This window comes from Rhinopithecus bieti, unplaced genomic scaffold, assembly GCF_001698545.2.
Source record: "Rhinopithecus bieti isolate Rb0 unplaced genomic scaffold, ASM169854v2 scaffold_4658, whole genome shotgun sequence".
Classification (NCBI taxonomy): Eukaryota; Metazoa; Chordata; class Mammalia; order Primates; family Cercopithecidae; genus Rhinopithecus; species Rhinopithecus bieti.
In genome coordinates, this window is record NW_016804523.1 from 63,819 (window position 1) to 72,067 (window position 8,249).

The 8,249-nt window shown below is 38.1% G+C and overlaps 1 pseudogene; it reads right to left on the reverse strand.

The window, feature by feature from the left end:
* Positions 1–219: 219 nt before the first annotated feature.
* LOC108527552 (protein SDA1 homolog pseudogene) lies at positions 220–1,912 on the reverse strand (annotated as a pseudogene).
* Between the last annotated feature and the right edge of the window lie 6,337 nt (positions 1,913–8,249).

Genomic DNA, 8,249 nt, shown 5'->3' on the forward strand with positions numbered 1-8,249 from the left:
AAATGATTTTGTACTACCACCACTATTTACATTAACATTCCCACCATTAGCTGTCTCCAAAATAAAAACACCAAATTGCTGCCACATTTTCAGCAGTTTTCACAATACAGTGCTTCTGGACTTTTTAATGTAAGCAAATATGCTTAATTTACCGATTTTCAGAGTAATAACACAAACTTAGCGTTCTTCCTGGAGTGGAAAACTTGCTGGGAAGTTAATTCATTCTTTTTCTCTTTTCAAAAGTGCATCTCCTAGCACCAACTGTTTTTCTTGGAAGGAATGCTTATTTTTTGACCGGACATTCTGGCTATACCACATCATCATAAAGTTCTTCTGTTTTTCCTTCTCTTTATTTGTTGAACTGGAAAATTGATTCATTTTGGTTTTCTTCCTCACAAATTCTTTTCGGTCTGTCTTTCCAGCCATTGCAGTTGCTAGTCTTGTCTCTTTGTCAGACTTTGACTTTTAATGAAGGCGTTCAATGTCCCGAGGAGAAAGTAATTCACCCCTGGGCTCTTCATCACTGTCTCTTTCAACGTATTTCCTCTTCTGGGATTTCCCGGGGGCAGCATCAAGTTCTTTTCTCATTTGGGCCATGAGGATTTTCTGGAAGTCTTCCTGAGTTAAAACTCAGCTGGTGCTGATGGCTGCAGCTTTGGCTTTCCGCTCCTCCATGGACATGCTGTTCAGCTTCTTGGAGATTCTTGCTGTTCTTCATCGGAAGAGTGTTGCACATCAATCCATTCACCATCAGCATCCTCCTCCTCACGGAGACTGGTATTTTCCCATTCATCTTCATAATTTTCAGCATTCTCTTCTTTCTCAACTTCCAGAACTTCTGCTCCTGGAATGTAAACTTTAGCATCTAATTCTCCATATTCTTGTACTCTTGCTTCTACGGAGGCTTCTGTAGGCTTACCCCGAAATTTCTTCTGCAGCATCTGAGCATTCAGTGTTCAGAAGAGCTGAATCAAAGTTCTAGCAGACATCATTACATTCTTATCCTTGTGTGTTTTATAATGAACCAGGTCTTGGAGGAGTTCTTCAGTCACGACCAGAGGACATCAAGGTGTTATCTCTTTTACAGCATTGATTCCTACTGTCATGACTTCTCCAGAGTTCTTGTCGGTAACAAAATTGTTTGCCACAGTCATAAGCAATGATTGAATAATCTCTGGGGGTACTAGGTGATGAGATGCTTGTGCATCAAACAGAGGATCTTTGTTACTTCTCTTTGGTGGGGCTGCAGAAACCTTTGCAAAAAGGGATAGAAATTGAAGAGGAAGAGCTCATGAATTCCCACCAATCTGGAGATGAGGTTTATGAGCATCATCTTCACTTCAAACCTCTCCTTACAGCACTCAAGCTGCTTTAATAGTTTTTCTGCAAAATTGTGGGGATTATGCATGAATCAAGTGAATGGCTGAAAAGTTAAACACCTCTGCTTTTTTCTTCTTTTTTTTGTTTCTCAGATTTGGAGTCACAGTCCTGCTTTTCATCTTCTTCTTTCCCAAGACAGAATGTCAACGCGGCAACTAATATCTTGGTGACCTTAGAGAAATGTGCAGTTGTGATAACATTGACAGTTTTGGCACCATTCCAGATGCTCCTTCTGTAGAGTTCAGTCATTACATTTAAAGACATCTTGGCTGTGGTTGCATTGCTATGTCTTAACATGATGTACATGAAATTTTGCAATACTGCATTCACTTTATTGTTCTTGTGTTTTGCGTTTATATTCTTGATATCCGTGATAATATGTGTGTATAAAATCTTTCACAGAAGCTTATCATGGCAACGTAGAAGTTCAAAGAAGAGTTCTAGCAGGCTTGATGGATTGATGAGATTCTTATTTCTCAGCAAGATCAAAGCTTTGCAAAATGTCATTCAAAGATCTGGATCCAACATGGTATGATTGCAGGAGAGAAGATCTCTCACCTCTTGAGGAAAATTACTTAAATACTCTAGGTAGCAGTGGCTAATCTGTCACAAAGCAAAGGCTCTTCTGAAGTTTCCCTCTTTCTCTCCATAATTAAGATGCACACATTTAGGATGTTCTTTGCCATAAACACCACCAGCTCTGCTAGTTCTTTGCTGGGTTTATTTGGTTGCAATTTGGAAATCTCCATATTGGATTTGTAGTGATTTTACTGCTGTACAAACTCCTCGATGTAGGCCGGTCGGTCTCACTTGATCAGATTCTGTAACTGTGGCAGGTTGCTGGGCAGCTTGTTGTTTCTGCTGGACGTTTTGGCTGCAGACTGGTTTCATGGCCAGCAGTTTTAATAAAACTCAGTCGGCCAGCAGCCCCCAAACCCTGCCAGCTGCAGCTACAAGTTCTTCAAACTTATACCCTTCCCTGCTAAAGAACATATTTTTGGGGGATATAGTTAGTAATGCCTTCAAATGCTTGAATTTACAAGAAAATAAATAATATATAAAGTCATTTGATTTATAGGCTTTATTTTATTTTTACAAAATGTGAAAACATTTAATTTTACTGTTCAGGCTGGGTGTGGTTGTTCACACTTGTAATCCCTGCACTTTGAGAGGCCAACACAGGTAGATCACTTGAGGCCAGTAGTTCAAGACTAGCTTGGCCAACATGGTGAAACCTGGTCTCTATTAAAAATACAAATATTAGCCGGATATGGGGGTGGGCACTGGTAATCCCAGCTACTTGAGAGACTGAGGCAGGAGAATTACTAGGCAGGAGAATTGCTTGAACCCAGGAGGCAGAGTTTGCAGTGAGCCAAGATCACTGCACTCCAGCCTGAGCAACAGAGGAAGACTCCATCTCAAAAAAAGAAAAAAAAAAAGAAAGAAAAATTTTACTGTTCAAATGAATTATCTGAAAAAACTATTGATGTAAAATGGACTTGCCAATTCTAAACAAGAGGGATCTTTCTGGTTTTTCTGTTTGAGATTTACATCCTAAAGGGTATCAAATGAGTTTAGAAAATACCAGGAATAACCAAGCCTAATTTGAGTGTATGTCTGAAAGACTGCAAAAATACTAGTTTCTCAGTTAATGACGACCCTGTAGCATGTGCTACGCATAACATTTTGGTTCCTGTTAATAACAGTTTGCCATCGAAACAGAATAATGTAAAGTTTGATGAGTACTACTTTAAAAATAAATATTGCTTTTATTTTCAGTGAAATAGAAACCACTGTCTTTGTCTTGGTTTTATATTTCCAATTGCTACAAAAATAAATATGCCCAAAGATGCATCAGACAGCCATGGTGCAGCTCTGAATCCAAGGTATAGACAACCAGACTTTTCTGTGAATAGCATATTATTATTCATTTTCAAAAAACTGGTGGACCAGGATTATCTGACTTGCCCACAAAATTGCATAATTTAATGGAATTTAATGTCAAAATGAATAAAACAAATGACTTTGGCATATCCACTCTGTAGATAAAACAAATGATTTAGTTCTAGAAAAATATACTTTGTAAAAAAGAAAGAATTTGATTAAATGGTCAACTATTCATATTTTTAGTCAAAATATATATTGGGTTTCAAATTATGAATGATTGGCTTCAACTAAACTACACAGCAAGTAACTTTTATGTTGTTCAGTTATACTACCTTGTTACCAAGAATTTTAGAAATCCTGTGTAACACTGGACAACCCCATATCACTTCACACATTTTAAACATATATAGATAATTGAAAATTTAGATGTATATTTCAAATTTAGTCATTGTTCAGAGTTTTATTCCTAACTACAAAGACAAAAATTATATAAAAAATATTAATCATGATTTTCTCTGGGTGATGAAATTATGAGTGATTTTATCTTTCAACTTTTCTATATTTTAAAATTATTTACAGTGAGGATATATTACTTAATTAATGAAAAAAACCTAGTATTTTTAGAAATGGATTCAAGTCGATCAGAAATGTTTATTAGAGTAAATCTTCAAGGGCAGAAATTTTGCAAGTGTTGCTGCGTTAGAAATAAATCTTGTGCTCTGTCTCAGATTTCTGCCCTCCACCAGCCTCCCCTTTCTTTGGGGTGAAACTTGACCAACAGGAAACAGGAGATGGGGAGGATCTAGCAGAATAATTCCCCTGGTGCAATCTTTATCATGAATTGCCAAAGTGGTTGTACCACTTTATGCCTTGATTAGCAGTGATATGGTTTGGCTGTGTCCCCATCCAAATCTCATCTTGAATTATAGTTCCCATAATTCCCATGTGTCATGGGAGGGACACAGTGGGAGGTAATTGAATCATGGGGGCAGGTCTTTTCTGTGGTATTTGCATGGTAGTGAATAAGTCTCATGAGATGTGATAGTTTTATAAATGGGAGTTTCCTGCAAAAGCTGTTTTGCCTGCTGCCATGTAAGATGTGACTTTGCTTCTTCTTTGCCTTCCATCATGATTGTGAGGCCTCCCCAACCATGTGTAACTGTGACTCCATTAAACCTCTTTCCTTTATAAATAACCCAGTCTTGGATGTGTCTTTACTAGTAGTGTGAGAACAGGGTAATACAAGCAGTGAGTACCCATTCCTGTCTCCCACATCTTTACTTGTGTTTGATCTGGTTTGCAGCAATTATCAGACCATGTTGCCTCATAGGTAGGGACCTGAGTTTGTTCACCTCTCTCTCCACTCCATCCCACCTATACCTACTCCTTGCCCTTGTATTGTAGAGCTTAGGACCATTACATGAATACTGAAGCAAGGACTCGTTGTATTTGTTTCATTCATTCAGAAACCATTTAGTACCTCCTGTGCACTGCACATGGGGAACAGATAATAAAAGAGCAAACAAGGTAGTTTTCAAAAAGCCACCAGCCTGGTGGGGATCACTGGGCAGACACTTTAATGTCTGGCACAGTACCCTGTGATAAGTGCTGCGGTGAAGCTGTGGGGTACGTGCATGTTCAAGCTGCCAGGAGAAAGAATGTGAGGTTGTAACTGATTCTATCTGGGCAAAAAGGGGGCAGTCAAGGCAAGGTCACCCAGGAAATAGTATTTGGGCTGAGTCTTAGAGGTGAACTCTAAGAGTAATTGCTTTGCCCAGTTTAGAAAAAATATACACCAAACTTCTTTCCCCCCACCCCCACGCCCCCGAGACAGAGTCTCACTTTGTCACTCAGGCTGGAGTGCAATGGCACGATCTCAGCTCACTGCAACCTCCGTCTCCTGCATTAAAGCGATTCTCCTGTCTCAGCCTCCCAAGTAGCTGAAATTATAGGCATGTGCCACTACGCCCACCTAATTTTTGTATCCTCAGTACAGATGGGGTTTCACCATGTTGGCCAGGCTAGTATCGAACTCTTGACCTCAAGTGATCTGCCCACCTCTGCCTCCCAGAGTGCTGGGATTACAGGCGTAAGTAAGCCACAGCCCCTGGCACAATACATACCAAATTTCTACAAGGACTAACAATGCTAACTTAAGGCCTAAAGCTATAACTCTGAGTCATTCACCCCTTAGGGTCAGCAACCTTTCCTTTTGAACTCACCTTTAAAAGATGTTTTGTTTCAAACTAACGGTGTTAAAATGTCTCAAAACACTTCAAGCTCAAACAATTCATGTAAAATAATCACTGAACAATTTTATTTATTTGAATATTGTTTTACTTCTGAAGCTTCCAAGAATAAGAAATACTTTAAAAAGTGATCTAAAATTTAAGAAATAAAAAAAGTCTAAATCTTTATTGTAATTTTACATGGTGGAAACAAGAGTCTAGAGTGAGGAGACTTGACTCTACTGCTTATCAGCTACTGGATGCTGTCACTCATGTCAGTTAACTTTTCTGCCTCCCTCATAAAGGAAACATTACTAAAAAATAAAAAATAAAAAAATAAAAAAAACAGCAGTCAGGTCTGAATGGTGGCATCCCCTTAATCTCTAATACTGGAATATTTTCTAAATGTTTAGGCTCCCAGAACAATGTTATCATTAAGAGCATGGATTTAACAGGCCAGGTGTAGTGGCTCAGGCCTGTAATCCAAACATTTTGGGAGGCCGAGGCGGGTAGGTACTTTGCATTCATGAGTTCAGAACTGGCCTGTGTAACACAGTGAGACTCCGTCTCTACAAAAAATACAAAAATTAGCCAGGTGTGGTGGTGCACAACTGCAGTCCCAGCTACCCGGGAGGCTGAGGCAGGAGAACCACCCGAGCCCAGGAGGTTTTGGCTGTAGTGAGCCATGATTGTGCCACTGCGCTCCAACCTGGGCAGCTCCACTGCTTTTTTAAAATAAACTTTTTTTTTTTTTTTTTTTTTTTTTTTAAGAACTGTTTTAGATTTACCAAGAATTGCAAAGATCATCTATGTTACCATACATCTAATCTCTCCTACTAGTAACATCTTACATCAATATGGTATATTTGTTATAATTGATACATTATTAACTATGTGCTTTTTCAGATGTCTGTAGTTTTACCTAACAGTGTTTTATTGTTGTTTTCCAGGATACCATATTATGTTTAGTCCTCGTGTCCTCTTAGGTGCTTCTTGGCTGTGGCAATTTTCTTAGACATTCAGTGTTTTTGATGACCTTGACAGTTTGAAGACTATTGGTCAGGTATTTTGTAAATTTCTGTCAATCAGGATTTGTCTGTTGTGTTCCTCATGATTAGACTGAGGTTAAGTGTTTTGGAGAGCAAGACCAAACAAGTAAAATGCCGTTTTCTTCACTTCATACATATCAACATGACTTCTCACTGCTGAGGTCAACCTTGATTACCTGATTCAAGTGTTCATCGGATTTCTCCACTGGAATGTTATTCTTTTCCTCCTCTTTTCATACTGTACCTACTATTTGGAAGGAACTCCTTATGTCCAGCACACACCTAAGGAGTGGGGAGTTATGCTCCATCTAGTTGAGGCCAGGGTATCTACATAAATTATTTGAAATTCTTCCTCATGGAAGATTTATCTATTCTCTTTCATTTATTTTTAATTCAATTGTTTATCTATACAACTACAGACTCATGGATGTTTATTTTGGATTATAACCTAATAATACCTCTTATTTGTTTCTTAAATTATTCCAATTTTAGCCATTAGGAGGTCTTTCAGTTCCTGTTTACCGTTGACATACTGCCATCAACATAGGGTTTTTTGTTTATTTTGAGCACTTCCTTACTTTCTGGCACTGAACCATTCTCTGGTCTTTTTTTGCAGATCAAAAATTGTCTGGGCTCTTTTTAATTAGGTCAGCAACTTTTGCCTCTACCCATTTTGGTAAGGTTATTGTGGATTCCCTGCCCCAGTCCAAGAATCAGCCATTTCCCCAAGGATCCCTAGGATTTTTTCTTTGGACTAAGGTATTAGAAACCAAGACCTGAATACTAAGGTACACTTGTTACTACTGTGGTATCATTGCTTAGGCCCTCTGAGCAGACAGAGCAAGGGCATATAGGTATGTATACTAACCCATGTACATACACATATCTTTAAATATTTCTATATATAAACACTGGTTATGTATATTAAACATGGGTTCAGACTGATGTTTCCAACTTTAATTCATTACCAGATGAACCATTCTAGCCTCTTTCCTTGCTTATCTGTACCTTCCCACTCCAATAGTAAGAAACCTGGCTCCCACAATCTGTAATTAATTTACTTAATTGTTTAACTCCAGTATATGTGTATAGTAGTATCAGAGTTATTAATCCAAACCCCCATGGGAAACAGCAGTTTCAACTACAGTACTGTTTATGCAGGGTTTTTTTACTTTTATTTATTTTTTTGCCTTTACTGTTGCCAACTAGATTCATTTCCAGATTTACTTAGGTCAGCAACTTCTGCCCCTAGCCATTTCAGTGAGTTTATTTCATGCATTTGTAATATAGTTAGACTGTTTCATCACAATCTGGATTTCACACCCAACAAGCCATATATATCTGCAATAAATCCCACTTGGTTGACTTGGTTGTGGTGTGTAATTCTTTTTATACATTATTGGTTTGGATTTTCTAATCTTTTGTTGAAGATTTTTGCATCTCTGTTCATGAGAAATGTTTGCGTATAGTTTCCCCGTTTTCTTACATCTTTATCTGGTTGTAGTAACGAGGTAACATGGGCCTCACATTCCCTCTGTTTCTATTTTGTGGACAAGATTGTGGAGAATTGATATTTCTTTCTAAAATGTTTGCTAGAATTTATCAATGAAACCATCTGGGTTTAGTGTTTTTCTTTTTTGGAAGGTTATTAACTATTGATTCAACTTCAAGAGGTACAAGCCTTTTCAGATTATCTATTTATCTT